This window comes from Rattus norvegicus, chromosome 9, assembly GCF_021556685.1.
Source record: "Rattus norvegicus strain SHRSP/BbbUtx chromosome 9, alternate assembly SHRSP_T2T, whole genome shotgun sequence".
NCBI lineage: Eukaryota > Metazoa > Chordata > Mammalia > Rodentia > Muridae > Rattus > Rattus norvegicus.
In genome coordinates, this window is record NC_141542.1 from 85391003 (window position 1) to 85408229 (window position 17227).

Sequence of the window (17227 nt, forward strand, 5' to 3'; positions counted from 1 at the left end):
TCCATAAGTACATCAAAAATAACAAAACAAATAATGTGGAAAATTTGAAGACTATGGATAGAATCCAGAGCACTACTGAGAGACTGTGAAAACTTTGAACTATAGACAAAGCCTGCAGAGGGATATCCCAACCCAAGAAGATAGCTCCTCACCTATCCCGTGCTCTACTGCTGATGATGCCTAACCACAGCACACAGACTGGAACCTCAGAAGCCATAGCCACTGCAAGCTTCTTCTTCACAAGCTGAGTACTCAGATGTTTGTTAGCAATAGTGTCTGTGTAAATGTGGTGCAGTTAAAGTGACGGTAAGGATTCCTGGCACAATGCGTTTATGTTCATTCAAGAGGAGCACAGCCCCTGAGCTATGCAGATGGATGGTTGAACAGTATTTGTTGCTCAAGCACAGGTCTGAGTTTATACCTCCAGCACTCATGTAAAAAATGAAATAAATAAACAATCAATTGTAGTTATGCACATCTGTATCCTGGCACTGAGGATTGAGCAGGGAAAATATAAGCAGATCTCTGGATTTACTGGCCAAAAGTTCTAGCCAAAATGGCAAGAAGTGCATGTTCAGTAAGTGATTCTTAGAATAAATAAATGAGTGATTGATTGATTGATTGATTGAGGGAATGAGGGAGTGAGTGATAGATGATAGATAGATAGTAGATAGATAGGTAGATAGATGGAAACTTGTCTAATGACATTCTGACGTCAATCTCTGGCCTTCACATCTGTGAACTACTTAGTACCCGTGCACACACACGTGCATATACTATGCATGCATAAGTTCACACACCCAGAAGTGGAAACAGGATGCAAGTGTAGTTACCTAGGAAGTGTGTTCTGTAACCACAAAGGCAAAACTACTTGATGACGCACTTGCAACCCAAGGGATGCCACAGACTGACAGCCATTATTAGTCGCTGGAAAGATGCATGGGACAGCCTACCTGAATTTCAGAGGGGAAGCTAGCCTGTGGATGCCAATCTTTCAGGTCTACAAAGAGGATATTCTCTACCAAGTCAGTAAAGTTCAATTTATCAAAAGTAGAGCATGTCCTCTTTGAAAAACTAATAAGTTTTTACAACAAATGAATTTCTCTTGATAAGCAATATTTAATACAAGTGGAAGGAAGAACATAATTTATTCAGACAGAAATCATTATTGTCAAAATCAAAGATAGACATTTATATTGCTTTATACATTTGAAGTTCATTGAGATGGGAAATGGAGTATGGATCTGATACTATTAAATATATTACATAGTATACATGTATTACATAGTATACATACATGAAATTCTCAGTAATGAAAAATATCATTAGATCTGGCCTCCATACTTGCATTTCTTGTAGCAAACCAGAACAGAACTTTTAGCATCAAGGCAAGCTGGAAAATATATATATATATATGCATGCGCATGCACGTGTGTGTGTGTATGTGTGTGTGTGTATGTGTGTGTGTGTGCGTGTGTTGTGAGAAGGTGGCATATCAAAAAAAATAGTACCAAGGCTAATCTCAGTTTCAAAAGAAGGGGTGAAATATGTTTTTCATTCTTACTGTCTATATGCCCATATGAAAATTGTACACTCTATTATTATATAGAAAGAAAAGGATGAGTGTTGAAATTTCCAGGCACAAAGCAATTCCAATGAAGTATATGAGGGACTGCATACTCAGAAAGAAGACCCAGGAAATTGAGTGACAATGATAAACATATTAAGTCCCTGGAGTGGAAGAAAATAATAATTTTTACGTGTACATAATATGGTTTCAAGCTCGACATGCTAGCTCACTGGAAAGACAAAGTCATATATTTTGAATGTTTCATGATCCCCTTGATCACATAGTTTCTTACTAGCCTGTGCTATAAACGATCTGAAAATAAAAAAAAATTAGAGAGTAATAATGTGTATTGTGACAACACATCATAGAGTAGAGGCTTAATTCAATAACACTTTGCTCTCTCTAGAAAGGACCCCAATTCAGTTCTCATCTCCCATTTGCTGGAACTTACACTGTTTGTAACTTCAGTTCCAGGAGAGACAACATTCTTTCTAGCCCCCCTCCTTGACGCACTCCCTCACACATTTTACCCTCTCTTAAATAAATATGAATTTTTAAAATACCTTTCTGGGGGTTAGGACTCTAAATGATTGGCATCCACAGGCTCACATACCCTCTGAAATTCAGGTAGGCTGTCCCTTGCATCTTTCTAGCCACTAATAATGGCTGTCAGTCCTTGGCATCCCTTGGGTTTCAAGTGCATCATCATTCTAGCTCTGCTTTTGTCGTTACAGAATGGACTTCCTAGGTAACTGCACTTGCATGCTGTTTCCACTTCTGGGTGTGTGCTATGCGAATACATTATTCAAATAGTTACAATAAATATGTTTATAAATAATTCTGAAGGATATTTAGGTACTCCAATAAACATAAAGTCACATTCATAACAATAGTTTATGCCAGACACTCTCATACTTGAAACCTCCTACTGTATATTGCTCAATTAAGGAATTATCTTTATCACAGTAAGTCTCTTCTTTATATTTAGCTTTGATCTGAACTGAGCAAAATCAATGCTATAGCAAGTATAGCTTTTATCTTGAAAGGCAGACTTGGTTTTTAAGGAATTAGTTCGGATGGAAGCATAAAAATCATTTGTAGTTCTCCTCATGAAGCTCTTATTGAATGCCTCACAACCTTCATTTGTCAATCGATTTTACAATCAGGCAATGTATACAAGACAATGCTTAAGCCATCAAGTTTCATTGATTTCACAAAGCTGTTTATCAAAGCAGAATTGAAAAATCTTCTTCAGCTGCTCAAACAAGTTTAACAACATCCAACCGGTTTGCCAACGCCATTATAAAGTCTTCGAATGATAAACTCACATCAATTTAAGCTTCAGAAATCCTAAATTTATCTATACTCCCAAAAGTATCATTCCAACTGTAACTGCAGGTGTCAAATCTATGTGAGTCCCTAATCCAATTGCCAATTATTTTATTTGGTATTGATTTGATTACGAATGTGGCTATGCCTTTGGTCACAAGGGTCTCTAGATTCACAACTGGTATCCAACATAGTCCTCTTCATTAAAAAGGTTTGGAATTAAAAGTTTGTACTAATTAAATAATTGGCTAACAACATCAATCTTATGATTCCTGGAAGGTAGTTAAAAATGATGAAGTAAAATATTCCCAATCTTCATCATAAAATAACTTAGTTTGTAACTTTACGCCTATTATGACAATGATCTCAGAACAATATCAGTTTGCAAAAGAAGCAAACTAAAAGAAAAAACAAAAGAATTTAAATAAAAATCGTAAATGTCATATCAGAATGCTTCTGGTGATAAAACAATTAGATCTATAATTAGTCAACACTCTGCCTAGAAACATTGTATCAGTTGATGAACATGTCTAAGGTTTTCTGTAAACACTCATACCTTTGCAAAAGCACATAAGAAAAAAATATATATTTTATGCTTATCTTATATGTCCATAATTTGGAAAATACAGACATGTGAATGTTTAAAACTGGGTTCCAATCATGAAAAAGTACTTTTTAAAATATCACTTTCCCCTGAGGATTAAGGGTATAGCTCAGCTTGTGGAGCGCTTGCTTTGCATTCAAAAAACCAGGGGTTGGATCCCAGAACACTGGACAGCTAGGTTTCACAACTGCAATCCTGATATGGAAAAAGTTGGGGAAAAGAATTAGAAGTTCAGAGTCATTCTCACTACATGAAGAGTTGACAGGTAGGACAGGCTACAAGAGATTGTCTCAAAAGTAAGGTTTGTTTATCATTTGTTCGAATACTAACAAGTACCTTCTCTCTCAGAAATATCAACATAAAATTATTTATGTTAACACATGTTATTACAAATTTTAAAATACATAGTCAGTGCAAACTTTAAAATACAAAAGATCAAGCAGCATTTAAGTTGCAGCAGAGATTCGAGTGACTATTACTGAGTCATATTATCAGTATGCAGAAATGGCGAGCTGCATCAGCTCATTTCAAAATATATCATTGAATATTGTCAAATCTGTTACTTGGGCTACTGTGGTCATTTGACCCAACACATGTCTGTCTGTCCATCTCCCTCCCTCCCTCCATCCCTTCCTCCTTCTCTCTCTCTCTCTCTCTCTCTCTCTCTCTCTCTCTCTCTCTCTCTCTGCTCTGAAATAAATTGTAACCTGATATGTAGAATTTCTGTATGATTTTTAAATTCATCCTTCACTTCACCATACAGGGAAAAATAAATATACTCTTTAAAATAAACAAACCATCCCTATCATTTTTCTTTACTAAAAACAATTCTTGGCCTCTGATTACATTTAATATATGATGAGAACTTCTTAACATGGTTTTAAAGATTTTTTCCTCCTTATTATTTTATAATAAAAGACTATCAAAACAGTTACACATGCATACACAGCAAGAGAGAGGGGGAGGAAGAGAGAGAGAGAGAGAGAGAGAGAGAGAGAGAGAGAGAGAGAGAGAATTGTCACCAAAGCTATGCATGAGGTTTATATTTAAGATTTCTTTCTTTCTGTGTGTGTATGTGTGTGTTCGTGTATGTGTGTGTATGTGCGTGTGTGTTCGTGTATGTGTGTGTATGTGTGTGTTCATGTGTGTGTGTGTGTGTGTGTGTGTGTATGTGTGTGTGCTTACGAGTGCCCGTATACTTGCATATGCATGAGTATACCACAGAAATCCAAGTATCCTGGAAGGTCAGAAGATGGTGTGGTAACCCTCAAGCTGGAGCTACAGGCTGATCCAGATGTGGGTGCTGGAATCCTAACTTTGCTCTTCATAATCAAGTGATCTTAATAAGCACTGAGCTATTACTCCAATCTCTGAGTGATGCTTTTTTAGTAGTCTATCGTATCCTAGTTTTCCCAACACAAATGTTCATTTTTCTACTTTGTTTGCCATTAGATGTTTCAACCACTATCTTTGTAATGTTTAATGAATTAGGGATGAGTTTAAATGTACAATATGACACTTCAACTATTAATGTTATGATTATACATACTTTCATTAATGCTCTTTAGTTGTCTTTCTGACCTCAAATACGTTTATTCATTTATATTTTATAAAATTTCTATTTTAAGGATAGAAAAATATAGTAATGATCCAATTATTAGAAATCATATTTGTTACCTATATCTGGTTTAAATAATATTAACTTCCAATCATCTCTTCCGAATTCATCCTTGATCCATTCCTTATAGTGCCCTCCTCTAAAATACAGACCTAATTTGCATTGCAGTATTGTGTTTTCTGTGCAAGTGCTAGGCTCTTAACTTTAATGTAGGTACTGGACTTGACAAGCAATTAAAGCAAACAATTTCCACTCATCAAGGCTTGCCAAATTAGTCATCTGCCATCTGCCCCATCATCTGGTGCTCCTTGAAGTCTTGCTGTGAATCTGGATGCACTTTCTCAGAATCAGAGGGACGGTGCAAGCCTCCAAGCTGGGGGAGTGCCAGTGGGAGCTAAGTATGTAAACATTAGCAAACATCTTTCTTCCCTAGATCATCCAGCCTTCAACCACCCCCCTGTGTGTAATAAAAACTAGCCTGATCGTGCTGCCTCTTCACTGAGAGACCTTTGCCATCCACTGTAATTAAAGTGGCAGCCTGGGAGACTGTTTTTTTTTTCTGTTAGAAATAAATGAAAGAACCATAGATTTAATGTTCTTAATGTGTTGCTATGCTCGCACACCAAGGCTCCCATCTTCAGCATCAGTAAGAACATACGTTCATTATAGACTGTACCATGCTGCTTGCTCTGGTCTCAGGTAATGTTTCCTTTTCATTCTTTGCATAGATAAATGTTTATTTGAATAGAAACTGAGAGGCAGGTTCTAGAAATATTCAGACTCAACACTGATGGGAAACACAAGAAAAAAACAAGAGGAAAACATGCCACTTAAAATATTTTTTTTATTTTTTGATAGTATGATTACAATGTCTCTTCTTTCACCTTCCTCCCTCAGACGCTTCCATGTACCCATCCTTCCTTGCTTTCTTTTCAAATTCATGCCCTCTTTTTACATTTTTGTTGATTTATGTATACATATATATCTGTATATGTAAATGGACATATTGTTTACATGTATATATACATGTAAGTATATACATATATACATATATTCATATGTAAGTATATACATGTTATTAGTATGTATATTTTCAGAACTGAAATTTGGTGTTGAATAATCCTTTTATGTGATCCTTAACAACATGCTTGCATAAGCATGCCACTTTTTAAGCCATGCCCCTCTTTTCTGTAAGAAACTAAGACAGGACTGTATATGGTTAAAGAGCCAGACAGTCAAATGTCATGCTGTTGGATGAGATAATCCCAAGCCAAGGTACAGGCTCTGGCCATCACATTGTGCCTGTATTTGGCCTATTCTATGTCTGGATCCAATTGCAGATGGTGAACTTGCATAATTCAAAGTAGAAATCTTAGTCTACCCAAAATCAAGCTCATCCACCTATGATGCATGGATCCCGGTTGCTAATTTTTGGTGATGTGGTAGCAAGTAACACCTCTTCAAATTAATACAAACCCTAACAAGAAGTGAACTCAGGAGAGGTGGGGTGAGCTCAATGGCATTTTGCCTAAGAACATTTAATGTATCTTCTGAATATTTACATGTAAAATCCAGTCTGAAGCAGCTTTTTAACAAAGTATTTTAGACTGTTTTCAAACAGAGTTTTTAGTTTTATTTCTCAAGAAGACGAAAAGCACAAAATATTTTCCTGAGATTACCATACACTACATCATAAAATTATATCATATTGTTTAAATTGTTTTCTGATCATCTAAAATCTGCTAGTCAAGATGAGAGTCTAAAACCTTCCATTATTCTTATTGTTCTGAAAATGATTTAGTTGACTAGTAAGTTAGCAATTGCATTCAGACAATAACCATGCTTCGAAGTAAAGTAACCACAGGATTTTAAGGATTAATTCAAATTGGGCATTTGATGAGGAACTGTCCACCATAGGGACCTGCAGACATACATTTGTGTGTATTCTGTCAAACATTTATTTGATAGATTTTAACAAGGCAAAACAATATATGAAGCTTTAGGCTATGCATGGAAGGTATAATAAATATATACCATCTGTTATCTATAAAATAATTTATATTAGAATAGAAAATCTACATTATATTTTGGTAGAGTAATTGTATTCACATTGATTTTTAAGCTCTACTAAAGTTAAAATTCCTGGCTTTGACTTATTTCCATTGGACAATATAAACTCTTTGCAGAAATTAAGCTTATCCATAAAAAACAGAATACCTCCCCGATATATCCACAATATATATCATTTCATAGTATAGAAATAGTTATCAATAATAACAAGCCACATTCTAGGAAATAATTCTGTGCAGCTGTAGTAAGTGGTTTTATCCCTAGAAAAGGAGTTACAGGCAACTGAGATGTGCTGAGACAGGAAGAATCAATCTTCTTCAGGGACAGGAACCCTTAGGCTCATACAATCTCAGGTAGTCATTTTTAAATGCATATGTACATTTATCAATAATAAAGAAGAGATCGAATATGAAGGGGAGGAGGAAAGCATCAGAGGAATTTTGGTAGGGAGAGATGGGGGTAGAAATTGGGTAAAACATTAGTCAGGTACAAAATCTTGAAAAATAAAAAATAATATACGTGTATGTCACAATAATTATATAGAATTAGCTGGTCCTGATATCTCGCCTTACTTGTCTGAACTCACAAGTCAATATTGTTTTGAGGTACGCAACACTCCCTTACCATGTTTGAGACCCTGAGTCCAATCCCTATTCACAAAAGAATAAAATCCGTTATATGTAGATAAAAACACAATAGATTAGACATACTTCTCTACACCACTACCTTTAAGACTGATTGTGAAATGAGCTCTTATTAAAGTAACTTGGTATGTATAACCAAACAAATTTTCTTTTTGTTTATATTTTAAACTTTTTAAGTTAATTTTACTTAATTTACAGATATGATTATACGTATTTATAATTTCACAAATAACACTACAAAGTTGCTATTACAGGAAAAGTCTGTCCTTGCATGAACGATTAATTGATGGGCAGTGAATACTATGTGGATGTTGGCTTGAATTCTGTGTTACCAAGAAAAGTGTAACAGAAGCCTGAAATTAAGGATCTGATGTCCTACATGGCTTATTTGTTTTTATAAATGTAGCAAAAATTTACAGTGTAGCAAAGACTGTGAAAGATAGAAAAATAGAAGTCCAACTTTTTAATGAAATTAAATTATTCAGTGTGACACATGCAAGAAAAGAGATGTGACACAGTTTATATTATTAGATATGTTTGATTTAGAAATGTCTTTTTTGCTTAATTTTTATTTATTTTTCTTTTTTATTGGATTTTTTGTTTCCATTTCAAATGTTATCTCCTTTCCCCAACCCAACAACCTACCCCTTCCCACCTCGCACCCTGACATTCCCCTGTCTTCTAAATTTAAGAGTAAACTATGGATGTCATGGCTGGAGAGACTTCTGGTCCACTCAAGAAGCTTGAAGTCATGAATTTAGATGTCTAACATGGCCATGAAGAATTAGCACTACAGTACATGCATGTAATTCCAGTACTAGAATATCAGAGGTCATGGATCCCTGGAGGCACTGACTAACCAGTACAGCTGAACCAATGGCTTTTCATGTTCTGCAAAGATTTTGTCTCCAAAATAAAATGGAGAAGAATTGAGGAAGACACCCAACATCAAATTCTGGCCTCCCTGTGAAACAACAATAACAAAAATAATTATAAAACCACTAGAGGTCACAAAAGTATTCCACGTAACCTTGAAAATATCCTATATCCACTAACATTATTATTGTCTTTGTCGTCGTCGTCATCATCATCATCATCATCATCATCATCATCACCATCATTGTCATCATGCTGCAGCATCAGATGCAATTTGAAATGCCCAAAGGTGGGGATATAAAACACGAAGAGACCACCTCCAGTAGTTAGACAGGGCCCCCAGTAGAGGGATGAGTTCACCAACCACCTTCAAATACTTCAACCTTAAATTATTCCTGTCTAAAAGAAATACAGGGACAAAAAGGTGCAGAGACTGAAGGATTGCCTGAGCAGTGACTGGCTGAGGAGGAGACTTCCGTGGAAGAGTTAGGGGAAGGATTGAAGGAACTGAAGGGGATGGCAAACTCACAGGGAAACCAACAGTGTCAACTAACCTGGACTCCTGAGAGCTCCCAGAGACTAAGCCACCAACCAAAGAGGAGGGGCTGCTCCAATAATCCTGGCACATAAATAACAGAGGACTGCCTTATCTGGCCTCAGTGGGAGAGGACATGCCTAATTCTGGAGAGACTTGATATCCCAAGGTTTATGTCCAGGGAGGGTACACTCTTAGAGGTGAAGGGGAAGGAAAGATGGGGGGTAGATATCTGGCAGGGGGAACTGAGAGGAAAGCAACATTTGGGACATAAATGAATCAAATAATTAATTAATAATAATAAATAGACTTCCAGTTTATTTTCTTTATATAACATACAGGAAACAAAAATGGGCAAACATAAGTTTAAAATAAATCAGTACTTGTATTGTTATTCCTATATTTCTGTAAATCTTTGAAAAAAGACTTTGAAATGCAAATATCTTCCATGAAAAAGCAATTACACATATGTTTAATATTTGGAAGATTTTATACACTTTCTTGAAGGTAAATAAAAATTTAAAAGCAACTCACTCTCTGCTCACCTACACATACAAGTGGGAATGGAAATCACACACCAGCATTTTCAGTACAGTCATAGCACAAACATGATCAATATTTAAAAGTAGGAAAACCTTGTCTGAACATGATTCACTTTATCTTTCACAAATACATATTTTATAATAAAATAATATGCATTTTTTGATAAATTATACAAATGTGTACCTTTTTCTTGTGGCATTCAGAGTTATGCTGACAGTTTTAAAACTGTCTTATAGAATCAATTTTCTGTTGCATTCTTTTAAATATTCAATGCTTAGGTATGTTTGTCACTTGATTCAAACACAGAAAAATACAAATTGATTTTTTAAATAGTTTAAAATGAGTATATTTTAAGACACCAGTCTTGCATAGTTATACCTTTTTATTGTTAACAACAATAAGCCAACCCCTTAATGCAATCAATTGTTTTAAAGATTTTTTTTAGGAATAAAAATGAATCTGGACATCAAGGTATCTGCCAGTTATTTCTGGGATTGAGAAGGGGGCAACTGTGACACCAGGAATTATAGGAAAAACTATCTCAAATAACAAGGAATAGGAGTGTATATATACGTGTGAAAAAATATAAATACTAATTTTCAAAAAATTATGTTGTGTACCAAAGGTATTTTCCTTTGTTCCCAATACTGCTGGATGATGTAGTTAAGGTTTGATCAGGTTATCCATCAACATCAAGGGTGTGATGTGTGTTTACGGCAGTTTTATCAGGATTGTTTTAGAGTCAGGTTACAGAGAACAAGCTAGGCAAAGACAGAAAGAGCCAGAGATTAGGAGCAGCCAGGAGATTACAATATATGACCAACATTATTATGAGGACAGGCAAAGCAATTCAGTGAGAAACCGGGAGAAGCCAGTTTGAACCAGTCAGCACGGAAAGGAGTTTGGGCCAAAGCAGCTGAGTTGAACCAGCCAGTCAGAGTTCAGTAAAAGCCAGAAAGGGTAAGCTTCTTTAGTAGAACATCTCTAAGATGACAGTTACATCTGGCAAATAAAAGTCACATTTACAACTGATCACAACAATAATAAAAAATTTTAAATTAGACTACATCTATACTCACAAGGCATTGACCTCATTTAAAATCATGTCTCTTCTGGTGCTATACCTAATATTTCATGTACATAATAAGTTCATGCTACAAGAACATATTGCAAGTCTTCCAGCATGACTAAGTATTTTTAAATGATTACTATTGATTTATGAGTTTATCTTCTGGATCAATGATAAACCAGTAATACTTTGTTCATGGTACACTGAGTGAAATTGGTCTCTAACATTGCACTATATAACACCGACTGCACCTGCCATATTCTAACCTCAGTTATATCCAGGTTTTTGAGGTCAAGTACTCTATTTTGTTCACAACTCTATTACAACACTTGGGAGAACTTGATCCTCTAAAAAAGAATAAATATTGGATAGATGGATATATGGCTATGCAATTTTACATGCTATCTAAAATTTTGCTTTACCAATAATTCAAATAATATTTTTGATGTTCATTATTGTTCTTAGAAATAATCAAATCTTGATAATAATGAGCATCAAATAGCTACTTGGGGACAGAAATTAAATTTTTCTTAAGGCTAATGTCTCATAGTTCAGTATCACATTCTTATGAAAGCATTCATCAAACGTTCCAGTGATAAGGAAATAAATCGCAACCACTGAATGTATTCAGCAGCAAAACCAGGCCCTTAATTTGCCAGGTAGACTTAAGAGTGCTTAGCTATTTAACATCAGTCCCTTCTGTAAATAGAAATAGATATTCAGACAGACTTCCTTTTCTTAGTCTTGGCTGAGAAAATTAAATACAGCTATTAGATGACAGGAGTTTTGTTTGTTATGTGAGGTGTTTTAACAAAAGCATGTATCTACTATATAATATAGTATTATATGCTAAATATAATCCTCAATATTTTTAATTCAAAGTCATATGCCAATATCCCTATATTTCCAAATAATCTCATTGCATTTCATAAACATTCTTTTCGCATGAAAAAATAATCAACTTAAATTTTAAATTTTTATACATTCAAATTTCAAAAATCATGTTCACTTAAAAATAAACCTGCATTAACAATTACAGTATAGCTTAACATCAAAGGATTGCGATATTAAGCTATTATAAGAGTTATATAGATAATAATGTCTTAAGTGCATAATTCACAAAGTAGTTTTACTCATATTAACCTCTTTGATTACAAATTATCTAAGAGTAGGATCTGAAAGGAAACACGATTAGATTAATTGCTTGGAATTCAACATTTAGTACCGTGTTAAAGAATCTCAAAGAGATGTTTTGATTCTTCTCCTGATTTAGAAATGAAGTGTTAAAAATGTCCATAAATGCTAGGTAGCTATGCCTTTAGAACCTAATGACTCGTCGGAAAAGAATAAAAGGAATGGGTGAATAAAAACAGACTGGTAACACTTATTTTATTTATTTTTATTGGGTATTTTATGTATTTACGGTTCAATGTTATCCCCTTTAGCCCCTCTCCTATCCCCCCTCCTCCCTCTCTCTGCTTCTATGAAGATGCTTTCACTTCTACACACCCACTCCCACCTCAACGGCTTGGCATTCCTCTACACTGAGGACATTTCTCTTTTCAAATCTATGAAGAAAAGAGTTGGACTTTTGATGGGGATTGCATTGAATCTGTAGATTGATTTAGGCAAGATGAACATTTTTACTATATTAATCCTGCCAATCCATGAGCATGGGTGGCCTTTCCGTTTTCTGAGACCTTCTTTGATTTCTTTCTTCAAAGACTTGCAGTTCTTGTTATACAGATCTTTCACTTGCTTAGAGTCACACTCAGGTATTTTATACTATTTGTAACTATTGTGAAGGGTGTCATTTCCCTAATATCTTTCTCAGCCTGTTTATCCTTTGAATAGAGGAAGGCTACTGATTGTTTGAGTCAGTTTTATATCTACCAACTTTGCTGAAGTTAGAACTTTATAATGAACCTAAGCCTCTTCACCTGGCTATTGCAGTTTTTCAAATCTGCAGTAAAATTAAGTACTAATCAATCAAGAATCAAAAGGTACTTGAAACAGTTGACACTGGCATAGATGGTGGTGATTTTTCAAAGCATTTTGCCAGAAGGAGGCCAGTGATTATTCAATATTGGGTTTTTGTTTTAAGCTTGAAACATTCTCCAGCGTCATGCTACATCCCAGTGTGCATATGTGTGACTGTGCTCTTTGGCAATCATGTTAAATATCACCAGTTCTCCATTACTGCTAAAAAAAATAGTATATTGGATCAAATAGTCATTGGCATAATGTTTAAGATTTTCTGTAAATTGACATCCTGCCCTATCATCCATGGAATATTAAATCAGAAAAAGTTTTCTTTTTGAAAATGAATTTCCAAAGTATTCAAAAGATGTTTTAATAGCTTTCTGTCCTTGAACTCAAACACAATCACAAATGTGAAAATCATTCGATTAGACTTATTCTGAAATTTCTTTCTTTTTAATTTTATTTTTCTTGGCTATTATATGTCTTTCCATTTCAAATGTTATCCCCTTTCCTGCCTCTCCCATATCCGTCCCTTTCCCCTGCTTCTATGAGAATGCTCCCACTCCCATCACCCATTCCCGTCTCAATGCCCTGGCTTTCCCCTACCTTGGGGAAAGGAGTCTTCACAGGATGAAGGGCTTTTCTTCCTATTGATGCTATACAATGCCATCCTCTGCTACATACATGGCTGGAGTCACATGTCCCTCCATGTGGCCATCCCACATGCAGCCACCAAAACCCAGTCACTATTGCTGATGTCAGGAAGTGCTTGCTAACAAGATCAAGATATGGGTGTCCCCTGAGAGGCTTTACGAGATAGACCACTACTGATACAGATGAGGATGCTTGCAACTAACCATTTGAGTAAACAAGGGGACCCCAATGCAGGAGTTAGAGAAAAGACTGAAGGAGCTGAAGGGATTTGCAACTCCATAGGAAGAACAACAATACCAACCAACCAGACCCCACCAGACCTCCCAGAGACTAAACCACCAATCTGAAATTTCTTAAATGAATTAAAATTTTTCATTATTTTCAGTCCTAAAGAACCCATTTCTTCCAGCAATGGTCTACTCAATTTAATTTTTCTGAACTTTCTTATTTTTCTTTTTTACGTTTTAGCACCTGTACCTGGATTCTTCCCCAAAGTACAGAGTGACTCATGGAGACGTCAATATAATTTCTATCACTTCTGCCCTGGTAGACTCATACAGTTATTCTCTGGGTATATGCCTCGCTTTATTTCATTTACAGAAAACAAACACACACATGAACATACACATTTGACCATATGTTTACATAGACATGTACATAAATATTGATTTAAAGGCTGAAGATATGACTAATTAGTAAAATATTTTACTAATATATAAATCACTAGACATGAATTGCCAAAAATGACCCCAACATTGTGTTGAAAGGGAGTTCAGTCTATACTAATTTATTATGAATAATGAATTTAGTCAAGACCAAAGTCACAATTAAACAAGGTAGAAAAAATAAATGAAATAAGACAATGGACATAATCCTGATATGTTAAATTTGGAGTATTCTAATTAGTTAATAGTTGATAGATACCTCATAATTATGAACCAAATCATAAAAAATTTCACAATGCTATAGAATGTTTAGTCTTCAGATTTGTATAAATGTGGAAGTTTTGTTCTTTAAAAAACACATTTCTAAACTTCTAGAAGGTTTCTAAGATAAAAAAAGAAAAAACTACAAACACATGGGGGCTGGAGAGATGGCTCAGTGGTTAAGAGAACTGACTGCTCTTCCAGAGGTCCTGAATTCAATTCCCAGCAACCACATGGTGGCTCCCAACCACCTGTAATGGGATCCAATGCCCTCTTCTGGTATCTGAAGACAGTGACAGTGTACTCACATAAATTAAATAAATGAATCTTAAAAGGAGAAGAAGACAAACCCATTTATGCTGTTCATGTATATTGAGTATGAAAGGTAGTTAGAATAAAAATATCCATTCGAATTTAGGCAGCATGCAAATTTTAGAAGCTTTTCTCAAGTGATATTCTCTTGACTTGAAGTTTGGGTGGGAATTTTTTCCCCAGGCATTGTTTGCCTACTAGTTTTCAAACCTCTGTTTATGTCACGGTTATTCCATAGTATTCCTTTGTGAATGGTAACAGTTGCGATTTATTTCAGCGTTGTCTGGTAACATTTTTTTTCTAGTACAGTACCATTTTATAAGCTTTTCTAGAATTACCCTAGAAAGATAAGGGGGAGGGGATAAAATGATAATTCAAACTTCCCTATATATGGCTACCAATTTTCCTTCAAAAAAATCCGAACAAAAAAGATCATTTTTTTAAAGAAAAATTTCTTTTTAGAAGAAAAGAAAAAGAAACCTTCTGCCCCAGGTGTCTATAAAGAAACTTAGTCCACACTACATCACAAGATACATAGCTTTCAGCCTACTGTATCTGACACATGAAAATCACCATCTAGGGTATCAGCTTTGGCCAATAGCACCCAGCTAAGGAGGAGCCATAGGCAACATTTGTTGTGATTTCTAATGCTAAGATTTCTCTTCAGTCCACTTTGGAGATTTATGATTTCTTTCTTTTTTTTTTTTTTCCTTCACACTCACTGTTCAAAACTGTCCTCCCCTACCCCAATTGTTGCACAGTAAAATCCTGGTTGGTTTGTTAGCATTTGTTCTACACTCACTAACTTACTTACATCTACATTCCACCCCTGTCGCACCCCGAGTCCCACGATAGGCAGTGTGCTGCCCACACTGGCGAGTCCTCATTACGAGACCTGAGTTATTATGCTCTTTTAATAATTGAGGTCTGACTGTTACTTATGGTTTCAGATAGTGTTGGATAGTCCTTGTATCTCAATAATATTGCCATGTGCAAAAATCTTTTGCTTTAAACCTAAGAGAAAAGACACACCTAATCCTCAAGAGACCTGAAAACACAGGGAGTGGGAAGGCCTGGTGAGGTTCGTGGGGTAGGGACATCCTCTTGGACATGAGGGAGGAGGAATGGGATGAGGAACTGTTGGAGGGCAGACTAGGAGGGGGATAACAACTGGACTGTAAAAATTATTAAATAATAATAATTAGTAATAATGAGAAGAAAGAGGAGGAGGAGGGGAGGAGAAGGAGGAGGAAAAGGAGGAGGAGAAGGAGGAAGAGGAGGAAGGGGAGGAGGAGGTAGCTGAGGTCAGGAATAAATGATTCAGCATTCTAGTTATTGCACTTATTGTTTCATTCTTTTTTCCCTTTTTCTTTCCTTATTTTTGTTTGTTTGGTTGTGTGTTGTTTGTTTTTGTTTTTGTTTTTTTTTCTGTTTTTTGTTTTGTTTTGCTTTTGACTGAGCTCCTTAAGATCATGACCTCCATTAACTCCCACTATAAATACTGTCCTGAATGGTCACAGACTAAGAACTAACTGGTTATTCTGTTCTCTGCCTTGAATTGATGTTACCTTGTTTACAACCTTAACATGAGGGCAATGGGGAGAGGATGTGGAGGGGAACACCCATATAGAAGGGGAGGGGGAGGGGCTAGGGTGATGTTGGCATGGAAACCGAGAAAGGGAATAGCATTTGAAATGTAAATAAGAAATACCCAATTTAATAAAGATGGAGGAAAAATATATAAATAAAAAAAAAGCCAAGTGTGCATGTGCCAAACCAGGAAGCATATGGTTTGACGTTAGTAGAAAAGTAATTGCTAGTTAAGTCAGTATCCTTCATTTGAAAATATATATCAGTCATTCTCCTTGTTCGAAGAGTCAGCATGCTTCTCCTGGGGACCTTAAGTTGCATAAAGCACTGTGTTGGCTCTAAAGCACTGTAAATCATAGCAATGCCAGCAATGCTTAAACTATTGGAGCCACTTAAGTGTGAACTGCTAGGGGGCTTTCTGGAGAGGGGCTCCTAACTACCGCAGGCCTTTACTCATGTAATGTGTTTCGAATTGACAGTGTACAAACACCAATTCAGTGTGTGTAGCAAAGTCTGTACAGCAGACCCTCCAATTTATTTTCTCAGATTTGGAAACACAAGGTTGAGTAAGCCTCACTGTTAGTCTCCATATCAGCTATCCATTGAAACGTGTGGATCTGTCTATTTAGACAGCACTGGGTAAAATGGGATAAATGTGTCCCAGAGTTAAGAACAAAGGCTATCTGGGGAGAAGATATTGATCCAGAAAAGTCCTATTGTTATTGTTGTTATGGTTTCAAAGAGGAATTAGAGTATAATTCTGAAATGATTAATGTCTCAATAATACAACATGTGGAAACATAACTCAGAGAAAAATAAGGGGTAAAGTCAAGTCATGGCTAAGGTCACTGATGATTCTAAACTCTATTTCAGAATCACATAGAGAAACCCTAAGGGGCACACA

At 35.7% G+C, this 17227-nt stretch overlaps 1 protein-coding gene and 1 long non-coding RNA gene across 7 annotated transcripts in view; one reads left to right on the forward strand and one right to left on the reverse strand.

Moving 5' to 3' along the window:
- The window catches only part of Erbb4 (erb-b2 receptor tyrosine kinase 4), a 1069446-nt gene that overhangs the window by 680320 nt on the left and 371899 nt on the right, over positions 1–17227 (reverse strand).
- LOC148003771 (uncharacterized) lies at positions 5553–10259 on the forward strand. Its single transcript, XR_015629156.1, has 2 exons — positions 5553–5820; positions 8528–10259. It is a non-coding gene; the product is annotated as an uncharacterized LOC148003771 (long non-coding RNA).